General features: G+C 35.2%; 1 protein-coding gene across 1 annotated transcript in view; it reads left to right on the top strand.

Annotated features, from left to right (window-relative positions):
- Window positions 1–21,723, top strand: part of SGCZ (sarcoglycan zeta) — a 470,225-nt gene that overhangs the window by 50,004 nt on the left and 398,498 nt on the right. The window contains exons 3-7 of the transcript XR_014583197.1: window positions 7,173–7,253; window positions 9,431–9,515; window positions 11,696–11,798; window positions 12,730–12,814; window positions 17,327–17,487. The gene's annotated coding sequence lies outside the window, so the exon portion shown is untranslated. The remainder of the gene's footprint in view (window positions 1–7,172; window positions 7,254–9,430; window positions 9,516–11,695; window positions 11,799–12,729; window positions 12,815–17,326; window positions 17,488–21,723) is intronic.

The raw sequence follows: 21,723 nt of genomic DNA, 5'->3' as shown, positions 1-21,723 counted from the left end.
GAAAATAAACAGATTAAGCAGAAAGGTACTGTGGCACTTTACTGTAATAATTAGTGTTATAAGTATGCATAGAAACAGATTCTTTGCCTTTGCAGTGATCAGCCTGACAGCACTGGAACAACTATAGATTTTCAGCTTCTGCTTATTCCACTGTTGTTATTGCTAAAAGTCGGATACATAATTTGCATTTTGTTGGGTTATTATTTCTTTGTCTGTAAACCTCAGAAAACAAAAATACAATTTCCATCTATAAATAGATTGTGGAAACTGGAAAAGCTCCCATTCAATGTGTGTATGGGAAAGAGTGGTGAAATAATTTAGTGTCATGGCTATTACTCATATGCCACCTGAAAGATGGAGAAAGGAGGGGCAGCACTGGCATACCCAGATTATATTAAAATTGTAGAGTCACAGAAAATACCATGATTGCCAAAAGAAAGATTTTCAATTGGAAACTAGACAATCATTTCAAAGATGACAATCATTTTATGGACACTGATCAGCCTTCCATGTTGATTGAAACATGTATGACAAATCACACATGCGTATTCCTTTAATGTATGAAGATTTACTTGATAGTGTTATCAATGTTCTTCTGTCAGAAATACATTTATCAAAGAGGAAACGGGTAATGGAAAAGTGTGTTAAGTGCCCCCTCTGTTAGCAACCAGCTTTAGCATGGTTGAAGACCGTGACAGAGAACAGACTTATGCATTCTTATAGCCTTTCAAACCCAACTGCAAATGCAGTGATAAAGCCAAGCGAACACAAGTATTAAAGGTCACTTTTCTGTAGTTAAGATCACTTAAGACCATATATGTGATACTTCAAAAATTAGCTATATAAAAATAAGTAAGTTGAGGAATCAGCATGCTTTACATGGGAATAAGGGAAGCTATTGATGATGATGTGCAAATATATTTTTTTTAACCTTTAGCAAATGTTCAGAACTGCTTGTTCCACATGTGCTTTTGTGATATAACTTTAGGATAGAGAAGTTATTTTTTAAATTCAAGTCTAATGGTCTTGCAAAATCATCTACTGCAACAAAAACTGCACAGGTTACAAAATCAGAAAATGCCTGGAGACTCTCTTGCATGTTATGACTTAAAGCAAACCTATGGCTTGCTTCAGGTCAGATTTTCTAAGACAATCTAACATATTAAAAAAAAAAAAAAACTTCTTATGTTTCAGATTGTTTTCAATATCTTGAATGTTTTGGGGTTCCTCATTTAACTGACCATGGTAGTGTGTGTCTTCACCCTCAATTAGTGAAGCAAACCAGCAAGTGGAAAGAGATAACTGAATTTGTTTAATAAGAGAAGTAAAACAGGTCTGCATACACCTATACCAGTGACCTAGTACTCAGAAATACACCATATACTTCTCAACTCAAATTATTTCATTACATTTCTACTGTGGATTGGACTGGATGGGTTTCCAAGAAATTTAGAAATGGTGATACAAGTCATTTTGTGAGGAAGGTGAGGGGGGGAAGTCACATGAAATGAAATTATCTGTTCTTCAAAAGGAACATTGAATTTTGTATTTTACTGCAACAATTATCATGCCTTCCTCAGGAGTTTTGTCAAACATGTTGAAAATGTAACACCAACTGTATGTATTTGTCATACATGTCAGCTAGCCATTTGCAAGCTATCCCTAGAAGACATTTTAAGGTGTTAGACATGCAAGGTGTTGCACCTAGGTCAGGGCAATCCCAAACAGGAGTACAGACTGGGAGAAGAACTCATTGAGAGCAGCCCTCTGGAGAAGGGTTTGGGGGTTGTGATAAACAAAAGGCTCGACACGAGCCAGCAGTGTGTGCTTGCAGCCCAGAAGTCCAACTGCATCCCAGGCTACATCAACAGAGGTGTGTCCCTTCCAACCTGAGCAATTCTATGATTTTACTTAACTTTAAAATTCTATTTTGTAATTTCATTTTCCTTTTGCGGCAGGTACTACAGCAAAAGAGCTCCAAGCAGGTTTATTTGAAGTATTTTAGTATTCTTTTGTACAGTTCCTTTAAGTATATATAATTATAAACAGCCTTCTATTTAATTTCATCTAGGCAATCTGTTGGACTTACCTTATTATTATCTCAGAAACACCTACAGATGAAAAAAGGAGGTTGACTATTTTATAAACATCTTAAGGTTTTAGATAAGTTATTTTCTTTCAAAAAGAATAGTGAACGTTTCCTGCAGTTCCTTTCTTTGAAATGACTCTTCATTATTCCTTAATTTTGGAGAAAAACTTTAAAAGTAGAATACTTATTCCACAACTTTCACATAGACCTTATAGAAAATACTGAGATGTCAGCTTTAAGAACTTATTTTAAAAAGATAATTCCCTTGCCATAATGAAGTGCACAGATATTCATATCCCTTATGCTTCTCTCCAGTCTTTCCAGAGTATGAAAAAATCATCCTGTATAAAATTGTACAGGAACCGTTTCTCCAAGTACATGTTTATACTGGATATATAATGGATAATCTGAAAATACTTAGAAAAAATATTAATAGGCTGCATATGTTTTCAGCACTTGAAAGCCAAACTGTGGTTGTTGGCTTACAGACTGTTACAAATTTCTAAATTAGGAAAAGCTAAAGATATTGTACTTCTGACTTCGTTTCCTGTCTAGCAGCTTTTTTTCATCCGTCTGCTTTGTTCTGTGTTGTACTGAGAGCAGAAACTTTGCAGTCTTTCAATATAATACATATTCAAAAGAGATTCCAGCACTTTGAAAACCTCTGGGTTTTAAGAGCAATATAATTTTATATATACTAACAAAAAATTAGTAATACAACATTTTGAAAATAATTGCTAGTAAACAGTCTTATCAGAAAAACTTTTTTCATACGAAGCAGAAACGATCTGTTCAAAGTATAATTTTGGAGAGGGATAAAGGGCCTGTTCATTTGTTTACTTTAATATTATGCAAATCAGAATGACATACTTCTTCACTTGTCACCTTCTGAACCTACTCTGAAATGAAGTTGGTCTATGAAAGTTTTTACTAGAGAAAAACATTTCAGTTTTGAACCATATACAGTGTCAAATCAGGGACTATATTAAATTAATGCTAGCATCAAGTATCTCTTGAGACTTAGTCCTACCTCCCTGTAGTTCATATTTTTACCACATTTTTTGTCACTGACTTAAACCAACACAACGACTATAGATGCAAGAATTCATTAACTGTTTACATTCATGTTTGTTCTTTTGAATTTACATTTGTAATAAGCAGTAAGAACTAAAAGATTAAACCCACTCTTTAACAAGCCATAGATACTCTGCTAATAGTATATCTCTGTTCTTACCTATTATGTAGTTTCCTGTAAATTACAATTTCAATAACGCTTTCTCCAGTGCGGCCACAAGAACCGTACTGCATGACTGATGGTTCTGAAGTACATTTCTGTTTAAGCAGCAAATAGTTGTGTCTTTTCTGTGTTACACTAGTGAATTTCAACAAATATCCTTAATTCTTGGGAAAGTTATGGATGTACTTAGAAAGACTTGGGGTGGGGGAAGTGTACTTAGAAAGACTTGGGGTGGGGGAAGTGTTCTTTTCAGTTCTTGCCCTCTGCAAGATGGTTTTGCTCTCTTGCTGGGCCTAAATGATGGTTGAAAAAGGCACAGGAACAGGTTAACTAAAAATAGTAGTATAAGGTAGGGGCAGCAAGAAATAATAGTAGTATAAGGTAGGGGCAGCAAGAAATAACAGAAGACTGAGGAAGAAAAGAGAACTGAAGAGAGAAAAGGACAAAAAAAAAAAAAGGTTAGAATGAAAACATAGATATCAGGAGGAAAGGAAAAAATACAGAAAAGAATAATAAATTCAGAGTAAAAATAATACTTGATATTAGATCTTTTCTATCCATTCCACTTTGAAATATTTCATAACATCGATTAATTATAGCTCTTCATCTTACATAGTAAAAACACAAAAACAAAAACAAAAAACTAAAAGATGTAAAGCAATAAAGAGATATTATGATTATGCAATAATGCAATAGCATTCATGTAAAACACTGTGTTTTTCAGGTAAAAATCACTTATTTCCATTTGGGATTGTCATAACTCTGCTTGGTATATTTGTCACGTGTCCATGGCAAAAAAAAAGGTTTTCATAACAATCTTGTTTTATCAATTAAAAAGTTTAAAATGAAACATTTTAATATTAATTATAATTACATAATAAAGACTTTGTATTTTAAAGCCTCTAAGCAAGAAGATATGTCTGTAATCTGGATATGTGGGAGAGAAACTTGCATTTGAACTATATATCAGATGATTGGAAGCACCTTGTTTCCTGTACTCCAATAAATTTAGGCTTGCAAAATTGATGAGCTATTTAGTTCTCCCAAAATAGTCTGGACCTTGTTCTTCTTGTTCAGATGGAAGTCACTTTCTGACTCCAATTTCTGCTTTGTTCCCCTTGCATGTGTGCTAGAAAATAACATTTTCCACATCCATGTTTCTTTTTTGACTGCCTGGCTCCCCATCATTTTTTGCTTCTGTCTTTTTATTCCTTTCCTTTTCTTGCTTCCTGCTTATATTCGGTCTCTTCTCATTCAATATTCAAATCTCTTCCAACATCATGAATTTTGTTGTGATGTAGAACCTAGAATCAGGCTAGACGAACACAGATGCAGTGGCCTTCCCTGATTGGCCTAAATGGATCAGCTGTTTGTGGGAGTGAAACAATGTGGAAGGTCATCAACTGATGCAAAAGCTGCACAAATATGTTTTTGACATATCAGTTTATGGAGATGAAATCTTAACATTCTATGAATTTTGAAATGTTTGGTAATAGTGGCAAGCTTATCAGTTAGCAAGGAAATCATCCTGTCAGGTGCTTCAGCACGTTTTCTTCTGAGCTGTGAGTTATGAGGATTTCTCCAAGGACATAACAGGCAAGTTTATAAAGTGGAAAAAAATAATGCTATAGATAAACAATGTGTAGACCTACAGATAAATATTTAAAGGGCAAAAAGAGGTATAAGTCTGACATATTTTTACAACTCAAAATTGATCAATTATTTTCTTCACCAAAAACAATAAACTGCCATAGATTTTGAGCAGTAATTAAAAATAAACAAACAAATCACACATTTCTTAAGGTTGTATAATCCAACAGCTGTGTGAGAATACCTTTCTCAAAGCCTTAGTCTTGGTCTGGAATTGGTGATGCTATGGCGTGTGACTTGTTGGACTGACCCACCTTCTTAAAGCAGATCCCTGAGGCTGGCCATTCTGTAAGCAGGCTGCCTGAATTAAGTGTAGGGCTCTGCACAGTGTTTGAGTTGGGGATCTTCTCAAACCACTCTGTAGGGAAGAAGTGATTAAGTTTATGTCTGAACAAGGAATCAAGCGTGCCATAACAGGTTACCAAATTTTGGCTATCTTACAAGATTATAGTATTCTACTTCAAAACGAAATAACAAAGGCCAAAGAGTTCCTTCTTCCTTCAAATGAATTATATAAAACCAGCTACCTTTGTATATGATTGGTTGTTTACACCAAATAACCTGGTTTTGCTATAGCCCATTATTTAGAAAGACCATAGAAATCTTCTCTGGGCTGCAGAAATATCTGTTATTGACCCTAAAAACACCACTTTCATAATTGACCATTTGTCATATTGAAATGAAACAGGAATTAATTGAAAGCAGAAATTATTTTTGATACGTTTATTCAAAGATGCCTTGTCCATCTTCTAGGACACTCTGTAAGAAGACAATATCATTGATATTATTATTATTATTGTGACTGGTACATCTACCTCTGTTGCAACTATAGTTGTTTTTCACAAACACTACAACAGCAATCTTTATGTGACCATCTATCATACTAAGTCATTGATTTCTACAGAGAAATCAATGCAGAAAAGACATAGTATGATGTTATATTAGTGTACACATTTATGTGGCTTTTGGGCAATAATGTGCAATTCTTAATAGCTTTTGAGCATGCCAATTTTATTCTGTTTTATTCAATTGCTTTCAAAGGCTGTACTCACAAAGCAAAGGACCATGCAGAGTGAGGAAGAATAATGAAGTAGTCTGCAGTAATGGTTTGGTTTCCTGATAATTGTTTTTGCAACATTTTAAAGATAAAAGATTGGGTTAAATGTAATGTGGTCTTAGTTGGCCAATTTCTGAAATTGGCCTGTGTGATAACTTGTTCACGGACAGAGAGTAATCAAAAAAATTCAGACTGAGTAGACAAGTAAAGGTGTTAGGTATGCATTAGTTTAAATCTTTGGAAGGAATGCAACATGTTTTTCTTTATTGCTTCAAATAAAGTTACTTACCAGATAACTTCTTTCAAATCCTTATGTTCAATGGAATTAACAAGCAGAACCCCGTTTGTACAATACTGATATGGTGTTTTGGCAGAAAAGAATATTTATTAACTCCAACTATTTAGCAAACTCATGCCTGTTTCAATGAATTACTTGGTTTCAAGTAGACGTCTCCAGAACTTCAGAAACAAAATACTTAGACTTTCAGATGTTTCTTAAACATTTCCTGTGTTTATAAATTATTTAATTTTTTTTCACATGAGCAGATTTAAGGGGCAAAATGAAACCTTCATCTTTCAAGGAATACTTTTTGCCCAACTCATTGTGATTAATTTTTTTCAAAATTTCAGGATGGACTGAAATCTGTTGATCCACATCTCTGAATGAAATAAATAATTTTGAATAAGTAGTGTTGAATGCTTTGTCCAAACGGCAAGCTTTCACACTTTCATTGGATTCCTTAGTTATTCCCAGAATTTTGGGCTGCTGTGGATCATGATATGCTTTTCCAAGAGCACAAAACTCTTAATTCAGCTCTGAAAGAGAATTCTCAAGATAAATGGATGTGGCTGAAACTCTGAGTTTAGACTTGCAGGAGCAAAAGCTCCCAGTTACAACTGCTTGATGTAGAGAGGAATTTCATGTCTGAGATTACTGATTGGGGAAAAATGTTCTGATACATTCAACTATATGCTGAACTGCAGTGGCAGAAAAGAAATATCAAAGTATGGAAAGCTAAAAAAAATGTTGGTGTGAGATGACCCTACCTAAGCAAATGGTTTCTCATAATTTATTTTGTTGTTAAATTTAACCATCATTTCTAAATATCTAATAGTCCTCCTGCCTGTTTTTCTTACAGCTTTTTCTTTTATCTCTAACTTGCAGAGATGTCCTTGCTTGCAGTCAAAGCTGTATGCCAGAGTACCGTGTTTCAGACAAGGTACAATGAGGACAGTGAGTCTTTAAGTAACTTCTATCACTTCTTTGTGTCTTGTTGCCACAGTATTACATTTAGAATAGTGGTTAGTATTACTACAATATTTCCTCCCCTATTGGTGAAGGGTCTAGAGGGGAAGATGTATGAGGAGCAGCTGAGGCCCCTTGGTTTGTTCAGCCCAGAGCAGAGCAGGCTGAGGGGAGGCCTCATGGCGGCCTGCAGCTCCCTCACAAGGGGAGCGGAGGGGCAGGCGCTGAGCTCTGCTCTCTGGGGACAGCGACAGGACCCAAGGGAATGGCATGGAGCTGGGACAGGGGAGGGTCAGGCTGGGCATTAGGGAAAGGTTCTTCACCCAGAGGGTGGTCGGGCACTGGGACAGGCTCCCCAAAGCAGTGGTCACGGCACTGAGCCTGCCAGAGTACAAGAAGCGTTTGGAACACTCTCAGACACAAGGCTGATTTTTGGGTGCTCCTGTGTGGAGGCAGGAGTTGGACTTGACGATCCTTGTGGGTCTCTTCCAATTCGGGATATTCTATGATTGTATGATCTTCCAGTATTCCAATATGGCTGCTTAACATTGTTAATTATTGCCCTTTATTAACTTAATCACGCTGCAGACAAATATAATACAAATGTTTATCACTTTCAATAGTAACAGACATTGAATGAACCTTTAGGTTAATGTCTTCTAGTAAAACTTAGTGATTTAATTATTAAAGAGCCAAAGAACATGAGTGATGTGCAAAGGACTAATGAGTGATTTAAGAGATTTAATCTTGTATTAAGTATTTTTCTCTGATTGAATACTCTCAGCAGAGTATATCTGATCCACATTTTTTTTGAATCACTTCCTATGGGTCACAAGAAGTAACAAGATACAACTTTTGTATGCTGATGGAGATCACCTATATTAGGAAAAGGCATAAATAACTTTCTTAATCCTGTTAGCCACTAACCTTCCAGGTTGAATTTTTCATTAATCAGTACTTAATTTTTCTCTTAAGCAGTCTTTCACTTTTAGTTAATTTTTCTTTTTCTTTTTCTTTTTTTTTCAGCTAGTTAATTTCTGTTGACACTTCACTAATAATTTAAAAAAATCTATAAAGTCTCTGGTTTTCTATACTGTGTATTAAATACAAAAAAAAAAAAAGATCATGCAGTAAAAAACAAAAACAAAAAAACCTGCATTTTACAAATGTACAAAGATACCTTCTAGAATTCTACAAACTTTTTTTTAAACTTCTGAGTTCTTTTAAAAACTGCTTTTAATGAAGTATTTTATGTGTAGTTTTTTATAAAGTACCAATATTAGTCATCTGTGTTTCAGATACAATATTATTGTCCCTCTTTGTAACAAATTTACCTCTTAATAGCCAATCCTTCTAATTTATTAAACTTCATGAAATATTCAGTAACTCTCCCAAAATGGCTGGTGCATATTCATTCATTATTCTTCTCTTATTTGTTTCACATCTATATGGGCTTTATATACATACTGATATACATACATGATATACATACATTCCCTAATGGTCATCATAAGGATTTTATTAGGATTAATAAAAGTGCTTGAAGAAAATATTTTATTGAAAAACACAAAATTATGTGTACCACCTAGGGTCAGTACATCTATGATGGAAATCAGGTTTGGCTAACTACTATTATTATTTCTGCAAATTTAGAGCTGATTTAAATTACTATATCAAGAGAGTAAAATAATCTTGATTCCAGCTGCTTCAAAACATGTGTTCTAGTCTCTTCAACCTTAATTAATATGTGGTTAAAATTTATTTTCTGAAGCCTAGTTTTTAAATCAATGCATTCATGTATTGGATTTTACAAAAATATATTTATATAGGATGTCTTGGGAGAGTTATTCTTAAGAGCCTTGTGGCCATCAAAACAAGCATAAACAACTCATTTCCTTCCTAATTAGAGAAGAAAACTAGCTTAAGCACCCCACCCATTTGTTCCATCTATCTAGCATTCAAACTCTTCAGTATCGTTGAACAAAGAATCCCTCCTCCCCTAGCCTAGCAATTTCGTACAGATTAATATTGGCTGTTCATTGACAGAATTAATTTTTTAAAGATTCAAAATACTCCAAAATCCTCTTAAACACTCATCTGCCCTCCAAATAACAGTTAAAAAAAAAATAATTCCGGTGCTTTATACTGTAGGAGGAGATCTGTCACTTACTGCAGCTGCAATCCATGTCTCTTCCATCTGGCACAGATTTTCATCAGCCTCAACAGATGTAGCACGGTAGGTCAACACAGGGCAACCTAGCTCATCAGACCAGACTAATGCGTTGCTTCCTTTTATGGCAATAGTAAATTAAAATTCTTGCAGTATTCTTGGACTCTATAGCCCAGCAGTAATTTGGTGCATGTTGTTGTTGTGTCTAAGTATATTTTATACTGTTCAATGGATAGGTTACCGAAGGTTAGTTTTCATGTTTGTTTAAACCTCGTTCATTACTCATTTACTACATCCAAGTCCCTTGGAAGTTTTTCCTCCTCATTAGCTGCAGATAAGTCCATTAAGCTTTGACCAACATGGGAAAGAAAGAATCTAGATGGTGAATATTCAGTAAACGCCATTATGTAGTGATTCTTAAATAGATTTAAACTACTGAGGTATTCAGTAATGACAGTCTTATGCTAGATGGTTAATATTTACTAGTTCATTACAGTTGTTAAAATTATGCAAAATTAAACTGGAAGCACCTTAACATATTCCATACCTTCAGATGTGTAACAAATATATATCTATCTTTTTGCATACAATATGAATATGTAATAACATACTATGTTTTTAAGATACAATGATCAATTTCTTGGATCTTTCACTCAACAACCATTTAGAATACTTTCTAAAGGCCACTCAAGGCAGTAAGGTGGTATAATATACTCTATATAATATAATTATATATAATTATAATATATAATATTATTATATATTATAATATAATATATATATTATATAATTATATATAATATAATTAATATAAATTAATTATATTTCTAATAGCTTTACAAGATACAGAGTAAGGGACTATTTGGAATTTTAATTTCTCAGCTATTCTTTCGCATTTAAGTATGATGAGAAATTGCTCAGAATGAAGCTGTATTTTATAAATTACAAAATACAAGGAATCTAGGAAAAAAAAAAAGGAAAAAAATATGAAAGCTCAAATTAAATCTTTTGCCATTCTGAGAGTTGCCTTCATGAGCTTCAGTCTGGCAGAACATCTGCCAAAGATAAAACTAAGGTTGATAAAAGGAAGAATGTCTTATCACGCCATTCACAGCATAATTAAATATATATATATATATAATGTATGTATATATATCCTTGGAGGTATGATCCAAAGTTTTAAAATAAATATAAGAACTTCACGTATGAAGAGGACCTCTGAAACTGCCATACTGAATGGACTTCTTGGTAGGACTAAGTATTATAGTAATATCTGACATCAGGTATTCTGAATTTGAAGCAGAATTATTTCCCAAACTGTGAGAATTCAGCAGTCCTCAGAGGGTATAACTAGATTTTCAATATCCTTCCTTGGTAAAGGACCCATTAGATGTGTATAAGAGATCTGTAATCTCAGATTACTCTCTTCCTCATGAGCAGAAAGTTTAAAGTGGAGAGCTTATGCCTGCCAATTTTGAGAGTTTATGTCCATTCCTAATTCTTGTGTAGCTTTGGGAGTTGTATGATTGGGACAGAAACTTAGGAAATGCTATGTTCATTCCCCAGAGATCCCAATCCTTCATGAAGCCATTAGTAATAAAAAAGCATAATGAAGTAGAAATCTAGCAAGAAAAGGGCACTCATATTTTCCCACATGTATGTCTACATGCAAAGTTTTGGTACCATGCTCCAAGGACAGGCTCTGAAATATCTTCTTTGCCTTAACCTGTCTGGTGTGTTTACCAGCTGTGATTAGTGAAATACAAGTAATATCCCCAAACTGCTTTATATGTAGATCTGCAAAATTGATTACTAAGGATTAAGGATCAGATATTTTCAGACAGTGTATAACAAGTACCAAGACTACATCTTTGTTTTATCTTTTATATCTGCATTTCCCATGTGTCTATCACCGTATGTTTATTTAGTCTTTATGGTATTCAGCAGTTACTTGCAGCCTGAGAGTCTGACAGAAACTGGCTTCATTTTAATAAAGCATTTAATTTAGAACTCTAAATGTTTTAAATGTTTATTATTAATTTCTTCAGCATGTACCTGGTCCTACTTTCTCTTAAATGTACAGCTCCTCTACATTGTCATTTCACAGTCAAAAAACATTAGTGACAATCATTAACAGTATACAAAATCAAATGCAAACTGTAAATACTTGTAACTCGTGGCTGGAATTGCTCAGTTCATCTCTTAGATGTTTTGAATCACTAAAGAAATCCCTGTTCTCTTTTTAGGGATCAGGAGCTACTGTTGTCAAGGAACAAGAACTCAGATATTTCTCTTTGTGCCTTGGAGGACTATTTGTGGACTATTCATTTCATGACATCTGATATGCATGTACATTTATTTATTCCTGCATTATTATACACCTCCTTTTGAAGATCTGTCCTGAACTCTCCAGAAACTGTGATGTAAATGCCACTCTAGTATGTAATCCAGTAGCTGAGCAAGAAGAAAAAATACATAGGACAATTTAGCATAAGGAAAATGCTTTTTGAAAAATTGACATTTTATCATTCAGTGCTGGAAGCTTGTCTTAAATTTTAGCTTTGATTCTCTAATTTCAGGACTAAGAAAATGTAATATAAGGTAACTGAGGGGGAAAGAAAAAGCTTCTTCACATTCAGTTTTCACAGCTGCAATAACTATCTATCTAATATTAAGTAATATTAATTTTATAAATATGCCTGTAAGAATAGTGGCCTCTCACTATCCTCCACCAGTTATAAACTAGTGCATACAAACATGCCAAATATAAACTCTGCACTAAACAACCTATTTTTCTGATAAATCAACTCTCTTTTAAGTCATGTCGTGGACATCTACCCAAAGAAAATAATAATTAATTCATTAAGTAAGTTTCATGTACCCTTAAGATATTTTAACAGCTGAAATTGTAACAGACCTCAAATTATTTCTTTCTAATTAATTTTTATATGGAACAGGAAAATTTGGAGGTAACTGACCTTTAAGTGGTAAAACCTCTTCTGCAACTGATGATATGAATTGTAAATGAAATTCCATTATAATGAGGGTAATGTAGCAACTACAGTAATTGCATTACAATGAGGAAAATTTTTGCCTTGAAAGATTTAAAAGCTAATTACTGAATGCCATGGTGAAAAAAATGGACCTGTTTATTTCTATTGCGTTAATATCTGAATTGCTACTAAGCATTTTCTCAGTAAAGATATCTTCTAAATGCTGGTAGGTGCAAATATTTTTATTTAAGCTCCAAAACAGTTTTGTTTTTTTTTTCCTGCACTAGTTACATTCAACCTTACTGGCACAGTTGCCTGTTGCACTCCAGTAGAAAGGTGACTGAGGAAAAGTTGAAGTGCTTCTTCATCATGGTGAGTGATGAAGAAACTTTTCTCTTTTACAGTCATAATGGGAATCAGCTGGAGTCCTGTCCTGACAGGGTCTAAGTCACCCTTCTACTGTTCATTTACAGCCCCCTGGTTGTCCATAGGGCAGACAGCACAGATTTTATATGGGGTTCTCCTTTCATAATAGGGGGTGTGCTCATCCTATTTTTTCCCCCATGAAATGCTCTCTAAAAATCTTTCAAGAATAAAACCTCCACAAAATAATGCTTTTGACAGGCAGGGTGAGAGTCCATAAGTAAATGGAGTTTCTAATGAGATATATAACACACAAAAGAACCTGCTACCCATGTGTAATTTTAAAATATTTAGATTGGCCCTTCATATTTAAGTGTACATAAGAGAAAAGAAAAAAAAATAGAAAAGAAAGGAAAGAAAGAAATAGCACAGTCTGGCTTTTGTTTATCCTTTAGTCATTTAAATTTTAAAATAACCTTAAATTATCTTCAGAGAAAGTAACTACTTGAAATTATATGCTTTTCTCGCAAATCAAACAAGCAAATAGAAATGTTTCCAGTTAATGCATTTTGAGTTTATACCCTCCTTTAAACAGTGAGTATAAGTATTTACCGGGGTACTATCAGAAGCCAGTACATGCAGCCTAAGTAAAAGTCAGCATTTCAATGTAAAAGGTTGTTATCCAAAAGCAGAAAAAAAACACCAGTGTACAAGCATCTACTTCTCTTGTCAGTGGCTTACAGAGGTTTATGACACTCTCATTGCATCAGGTTCTGCAATATGTCAGAAGGTTGGGCTTGTGGCACTAGAATGAAGCGTTTTACTTTTCTGGATAGAAACAAACATCAGGAATATCAGTGCAACTTAGAAATGCTTCACAGCATTTCCAAGAACTAAGGTATACTTCCTCATCACCGGTTGAAACAGTTATAAAAGCAGGATTACAAGGAGTTAAAGCCCTATCTGCTTACTCACCATGCACAGCAGTGTTTTGAGGGGTGGTTGTGGGAGGGTAGTGGACAACGTCACAGCAACGTGGCTTTTTGGGAAGAGTGAATGTACTAGGATATCAGTTTTAGAACATCTCATTCTCATATAAAAGTATTAATTATTTGAATTAAACCAATTTCTTTTGGAAGGAAAAGCAGACAGTCATCAGGCACCCCATGAAAATATTTGAATCTTCAGTTATCTGCCTGTAAGTTCCCATTATGGTGGTCAGGCTTTGAACTGGAGAGATTTCAACAGAAAAGCAATGGTGCACAATACATCTTTTTGCAGAGAAACTAGCACCAAAGGATCTCACTGTGTGTTCTTGATTCAGCCCTTTTGGTCTTTTTCCACGACAACCCACATTCCTTTATTGTAATGTTCAACTCTCATCCTCAGAGACCCACAGAGACTGTTCCTCCCTTCAGGAAAGATAACAGGAAATTTGCCAGTAACTTCAATAGGGACAGGAATAAGTCATTTATTCTCTAACATCCAAACACATAAAAGCTTGTCAGTGTACAAGGAGGTAGTTTCATCCTTTTTTTCCCCTATTTTAGAGTCTATTTTCAAATGTTCAGACACTGGATCTTCAATGAGAAAAGTTAACTAGCCAGGATACTTAGAGACTTGGACACTATGAATAACTCTCCTGAAGTAAGCTAATTGTTTTTTTCAGAGACTAATATCTTACAGTGGTAATAATACAGGCTGTGACATTTACAGATTTCCTAAAAGACATAACTTTTAGATTAAAAATAAATAAGCAGGGCAGATAACCTCTGCAGCATGCACAACTGCCACAGGAGGGTTGAACTAGATGACCCCCAGAAAGAAATTCATCAGCCTAAGTTCTTCTGCCACATTAAGACTCATTAAACTGTAGTAACACAAACCAAAGAAGGACAAGCACTGGCAGTGGTTCCCAGGTGGGAAATGGATAACAGGGATGCTTCCTAACCAGTTTCTAATACAAGAAAGGTAGTATTTATATGGGAAAGACAGTCAACTCTGTTATAGTGATATAGCTGTCAGCTGCATTTATTGTCTTACCTTTTTTTCCCGGGAAAAGATTTCTCTGGCTTCCCCTGCATCCCCTATATCCTACGTAGCCTCACTGGTCATGAGAAGACAGGTTTTTGAGGGGTGGGAGTTGTCCCATGTTTATTCTACCTTTTTTTTTTTTTTTTTAACACACATCATCAAGTAAGAAATAGAATAACTTAAATTGTGTCATGTAACCATGCAAGCCAGTTGCAATGGGGAATGTATAATTTCTTAAAGTCTTTCCTGCTTCTCTGGTTAAACACGGAACTAGTTGCTATTTCAAACTCTGCAATTAATAAAATTGGGTTATGACACAATAGAGATAATGGAACCCAACCACAGAAATGCCTTAAGAGAACCCTTCAGAGGAATATTTGGAAATATTTAAATAGCAAGTTCAAATGCATTTTTGCATTGAATAATCCTTGCAGAGTTGAATTTAATGAAAGAATGAACTTGGTTGGCAAGACTCAGGAGAGAAGATTATTAGCTGAACAGCTTTGTTTCATTATATGACTGCTAATTTAATATTCTCTTACAAGCTTAAAAATAGACATTTTCCTGTCATTTACTTTAAAATCATGCTTGTTTGACTTCTACATCTTAAAAGGTACAAAAATACTTGAAAGAGCTGTTCTCTGTATGCAGAAACCTTTCTTTTTTTTTTTTTTTCCTGACTGTTATAGAGATCTATTATATTCGGAATGTTTCACTTCTATTATATTTTTGCAGATTTTTTTTTTTTTCAAAATTACTATGCCACGTGATATAGTTATCACAGAACAAGTGAGGTTGAGCAGAACCTCTGGAGATCATCTCATTCAGTGTTCTGCTCAAAGCAGCGTCAGATGGAGAAGCTTGCCTAGGACCATGTCTAGTTCAGTTTGTGCCCATTGTTTCTTTTCCTCTTATTGGGCACCACTGAAAAGAGCCTAGCTCTGTCTTCTTTACCTCTCCATCATCAGGTATTTATATACATCGATGAGATCCCCCTGAATTCCTACAGGCTCTGAGAATTCTGAGAGCTTGCTAGGTCTCATGATATTCAGGAACATTTCACGAGATATGCTCTAAGTCATTAACCAAGACTAAATTCTCTTTCCAAATTACTTTGCTCATACTTATATAGATGCAATCATAGAAACCAGCACAAATTGGAAATTTAAGCATCTGATTCTAATGAATAATTAATTATAATTAATTAATTATAATTAATCTCACCAGTTCCAAATGCAGAGGAAAGGGTGAATTGGTGAGTTATTTAAAAGGTATTTTTTGAATAGGGGTTGCTGTAAATTGTCAGATAACATAGCAAGGAGCTAATCTATTAAGTGTGATGAAATTATTGTACTTAATGTAGCTAGGGCTTTTCTGAAGAGAGGGAAGGGGGGTGTGTGTGTGGTATGTCTAAACAGTTTATAATTTAAATTCCAAGCTAGTTCTTGAGGTTGGGGGAAAGAGAAGGAAAGTGTCAGGTAGGAAGTTCAAAGACTAATTTTGTCTGTCAACAGTTCCTCAAAGTATGAAATATGAACTTCCAGATGTGTAGACACAGATCTGAAATGAAAGGGTTCATTTTCAAACGTAACGCTGGGCTATCTTGTATTTGAGTGGGGTTTGTTGTTGTTGTTTTGTTTTGTTCCCCCCTCACCCCCAATAATATGTCCGTGTGCTCCTTCTCCCAGTCAGCTCTGTGGTGGTTAACCACTCTTAATCAAAAACAGCACCTCCGATGCATTTTGTTTTTACTGTGCATGTGTAATTGAGTTGTGCAAATGCAGCAGAATAACTGCCTGTGTGATTGAGCTGGAGTTATGGTGATTATGCAGATGAATAATGCTTGTTTACTCAGGATTCTCTAGCACAAATAAAGGTACAAATATCCAAAAATCTCTTTAAGTCACCATTGCTGGAAGAACAGCTGCATTAAATGCCTGCCCAAAGCAGCTGGAGAGGTAGATATGGCTTTCCCTCTAGTGATCTTCAGAGCATCTCTGACAGCATTACAGGTGCCTTCAAACTTTAAACAGCTGGGTGGATAGAGAGAATAGACTTCTATAGGTAGCTGTGAAAGACTAATTTACAGCTTGTGGTTCTTATTATTTTAACTGCCTAAAGGTAAAGCTGCGTGTGGGTGGGTGAGTGGAACATTAGGTTGTTTGCTATCAATACAAAATACATGAGCTTCTGTGAGAATATCTGCTCTGTGGGGGTTATGTTTGCTAAGCTGTCAGCAAATGGTTTTCAGGTAAGCCTAAGCTCCCTGTTAAGTCCAAGTCATCATTTTTGACTTTTTCCATAGTGTCAACACCTGATAGTTTAAAAAAAAAAAAAAAAAAAGCCAATTTTTACTCCTAGTAGAGACTTCAGGGTTTCTCATTTGTTTTTAATTGCCTCATTTCTCTGATACTGTCCTTTCTGTGTCATTTTGAATCACTTTGCACTAGTTCATGTAAGCAACATTTAGTTACTTCTGCATTGCAGGCCTTAAATTTTTAGAGGAAAAAAAATCAGCATACCAAAGTGCCCTGAAGACACTGCAACAAAACTGCATGTTTCTGCTGGTCCTTTTATGTAAATGTCCATATTTAAAGAAAGGCATGACCTGGCTAATCAGCAAGATTTTACTGCAAAACTCAAAAGAGGTAAGTAATATTCCCAATTTGCAGTTTTTGCTTGCTAGAATTATTTCTCTGGAATCCCAAGTGGTCTAAAGTGCTTGCTCATCACTGTTGATGGAGGTATTTCTTCTCTGTTGCAAAGATATTCAGATAATTGTGCTGTTTGTATAACAGCTGTTTAGTCTACTCCCTGAGACCACAGGTTATATCAAGATCTTGAAAAGGAAATTGATTAATGTGATAAACTACCTTTTTTATCTAAGCTGAGTATTTGAAAATGCACTGTCACTTCTCTAACACTTGCTCACTCAGGCATTTATTCAGTGTCTTCAGGAAAAAAGCACTAACCTAGTCAAGTTAGATGGCAGTTACAGAACTTTGTTCATTTAAGTTTTTTCCTCTTGGTTTTGGATATGGTTTGAGGGAGGTGGTGGTGGTGGGTTGGTCTTTTATGTTTTTTGTTTATTCGTTTTGTTTTTTTTGAAGATATCACTTAAGCAGCCCTAAGTCCAAGCAGTCATCATTCCTTTAGTCTCTTTTCTTTAGGGTGTTGTAGCATGTCTCTGAAAAATTGACGTAACTGTTAAATCAGATTCTATTATGCTACTTAGGAGAAAATGCCTTAATTCATTTAACATCCCCCCTGTTTCATGGTGACCATGGGTGTTTCACTGTTACCTCGACTTGCAATACAGTGATTCAGTCAATGCATCATGTGGTCCTTAACACTGTCTAGTTTTATTACTCCAGTTGTTCAACAGCTGCTATTGATTTTTAAGCCTTGGATCTGAGAGAAAGCTAGCAGCAGCAGGCAACTGATGTTGCAGCTTATTCAAGGTAAGGGACACCTTTGGTCTTGCTTAGCTCATGAGACTTTACTCTCATTTTCTTTGCCCAAAGGACTGCTATGGCTCTGCCTGAAAAGGCTGTCCTGAAAAAGATATCAACGGAAGGGGAAAGGAGGAAGACAAGGAGGTACAACTGGCACCTTAGTGGTCAAAACAAAATAGCGCTAAACCTAAAGTGTTGAAGGCACTTGCCATTCACTCAGCAACGTGCCACAGAAACAACTGGATCCTTATTTAGTGTTCATGTAAGCCTGTACCTCTTACAGGGAGTTTAGTAATTTGTAATGAAAAGCATTGTTTTGAAAGGAAAAAAAAAATAAAAATCTGTGAAGTACTAACAGGGGCTCTCAAAAACATGACAGTGAGTATTTTTGTAACTTTCCTCCTTAAAATAGTTATTTCCAACACAGGGCTATTGGCATGGCAGGAGGCACTAAATGAAATGCAAGTGCTATATTCAGAGTCTGTTTTCTTAATCTAGGAAGCAGCAGTACTTGACTCCTGGACCTTCTGACTTTGTGCTGTTTTAGACACCCTTATCTGAAATATTAATAATGAAGCATTAGAAACTCAGTTTGAAATACTAATCCAAATATTATCTTTCTAAGGAAAGCTCGTCCTTATATTTGGTCTGCAACCTTCTGAAGTGTGTAGAGTACTAGAATTTTGAAGTAACAAAGTACTTAATTGCTATGACAAAGTGTTAGGAATGAAGGAGGCAAGTAGAGTTGTAGAGGAAGGCAGAATGTTTGGTTTAAGTGATACAGCAAAATACCGCAAATGTTAAGTAATACAACCTCTATGAGCTGTGTGATGTTATTAATTTCAGCCTTGTACTAAGAGGAAAAACTCTTAGTTTGGCTAGTCCATTTTCAAAGAGTTGTTCATGATTTATATTTAAAAAAAAAAAAAAGAAAAAGAAAAAAGATGGGTTTTAAGAAAATAAGACTTTATAACATGCTTGTAAATATGTATTGTAACAAAGTATTAGAGCCATTTAGCTGTTCTTTCTAGATGTCAGATAATGACAACTTGATTCCAAGGCTGGAATGGCAGCTGATGCTAAATGGTCCTAGTGGCAGGGCATGCTGCTAGTTTTGGTGTCCAGGATCACCAACTGTTTGAGAGAAAATAAAAATGACACCTGATGCCACATCTGAACAGTTAACAGACTTTAATGACAATGCTTTATGCCAAACACAAGGGACAGTTAGAGCACTGTACCAAGTTTTGCATGATAAATGCAGTGTGACATGACAATTAAAGATCATTTGGATCAAGTAATAACTGTCGCATCCAGCAAGCAGAGAATGTTTGACTACCAATTTGGCATGTGAGCATATGGCTAGACTCCATAATGGTTGTTACAGTGGTAGACCCTTCTAAATTTGCAGCTGCACCTCATCTGATGAAGCAATTTGAACACCATGAGATTAAGATATCAAAATACTTCAGATTGCCAAAATGCTCTGTAAGCATGTGAAAGGGAGGCCTGTAAATATTCTTAATGTGTAAAGCTTCCAAGCTGGTCTATTATAATTTTTATATATAGTTCCTACCTACATCTAACCAACACAAAATATGTCCTGTTTTTTTTTTTTTTCAAGTGTATAATAATTGCCAAATCCTTTCAGCATGATTAAATGTGCTACACCTCCTATTTCAGTAAGAATTGCACTCCTCTACAATAAATCCTGGCCCATTTGAAGGATGTTTTCTGATTATCTACAGGAGAGTATTTCTTTTATTCATACATTATACTTACTGGCAATGGTATCAAAATGTCTTTCTAGGCACCAGTTCAGTAATCTAATTGCTTCTGGAATTTCATTGATTTTTATTTTTTAAGCAATTACAGAGAAGATTAGTTGATTGCAGTGATAGTGTTTTGAAGAGACTGGATTTATACAGCAAGAGGGTTATCTGTTTTTTGCAGAATCTTTTGGACTCTAAACAATGTAATAAAAAAGTCATATCCTAGAATAAACTTTTTTCTCTTGATGGAGGTTCTGGAGAAGAACCTCCGTGTCTGTTGATCCAGTGTTTTGGGGGGATGAAGAGGCTGTGTTGTCTATAGAAACAAGGTAATATTGATCCAGAATTTAGAGACTGACTAAATTAGATTGAATATGCTATTTTAACTCATTCACTGTTTCCAAAGGTGGAGGGAAGGGACAGATAAACATTTTAATCCAGGTGAAAAATTTCTAAGTGAAGCTTGTGTAAAGTTGCCAAATCAGGTATGTTTTTTTGTGGTCTGGATGCACATAAAGGCCACAAATATACCATTTTCCTCACATGGAGATGGTAGGTAGAAAGAAATTGGTTGTTGAGTTCTAAACTAAATCCCTACTGGGTAGGTCTGTTCACTGGAATGCATAAACGGTGTCTCTGTAAGGAAAACACACAGTGAAATATGCATACTTTCAATGAAGTAATTTCTTCCCTGCTCAGTTAAATAAAAAATTACCATGAACACCAAGCACAATTAAGTGAAGGTATCTTTTGCAACCCATCCTGTTGAAAATTTTACTTAAACACTGTGTATCTGAGATACTTAGCTAACTAACTTGGTATCTGAGACAGCAGGCATGACACTAAGTGCCTAAATTTTCATTTTTCTGTAAAAGGCTTGATAACAGGGAACTCTTTTATTTCATAACTCTTTGTTGGAAGCATCAAAGGGGATTTTATGTCATCCAATTTACTTACTTAAAGTTAGGTCCAGTGCTGAATTGACAAAGATGCCACATCCCTGGATTGCCTGAGTTAGTTTGAAATTTCTTTGTATCTTTCAGAGCTTAAGCTGTTAAAGGCCAGATGATATTTGAGAACATGTTTTGCCATTAACTTTAATTAAGCTTTGTCACCCATTTTAGGAGTCCAGGTATCTCCATTTCAGTTCTGACAGATCAGCCTATGGGCTGTTCATAATGCCAGAGGTTTGTTTAATAGAACATATGGGAGTGCTGGGTAACCGATAATATAATTAGCCAAATGATTACCTTTCTTATTGCCAACGTCCAAGATCAGATGGCCAGTGTGTGCTTGGATAATCAAGGTTCCTGTCTTGCAGGCTCCTCACTGTAGCTAATTTTGTCGTTCTTGGAGAGTGTGGGTATAGTGATTTCTATAGCTGACTTGTAGCTCTTCACTTCTATTCCATTAATATTGTTGTAAAGATTATTTGTAGTCTTACAATCTTGTTTAAATCCAAACTATCTCATTGCAGGCTTCAAACGTAATTACTATGCAGTGTTAATTTACATTTTAATGGAGGGGGGGGAGTGGCAGAGGCACACCTCTCCTACTTCTCTACTTTGTGGATGAGGACATCTTATAGCAGTATCTGTTTTTCAGTTATTGAAACTGGATCTTTTTTTGCCGGTAGGACTACATTCCTTTGTCCTAC

The sequence above is a fragment of the Anser anser genome (genome assembly GCF_964211835.1).
Source record: "Anser anser genome assembly, chromosome: 4".
NCBI lineage: Eukaryota > Metazoa > Chordata > Aves > Anseriformes > Anatidae > Anser > Anser anser.
The sequence above is the reverse complement of the archived record's forward strand: the minus strand, read 5'-3'. Positions and strand labels throughout refer to the sequence as shown.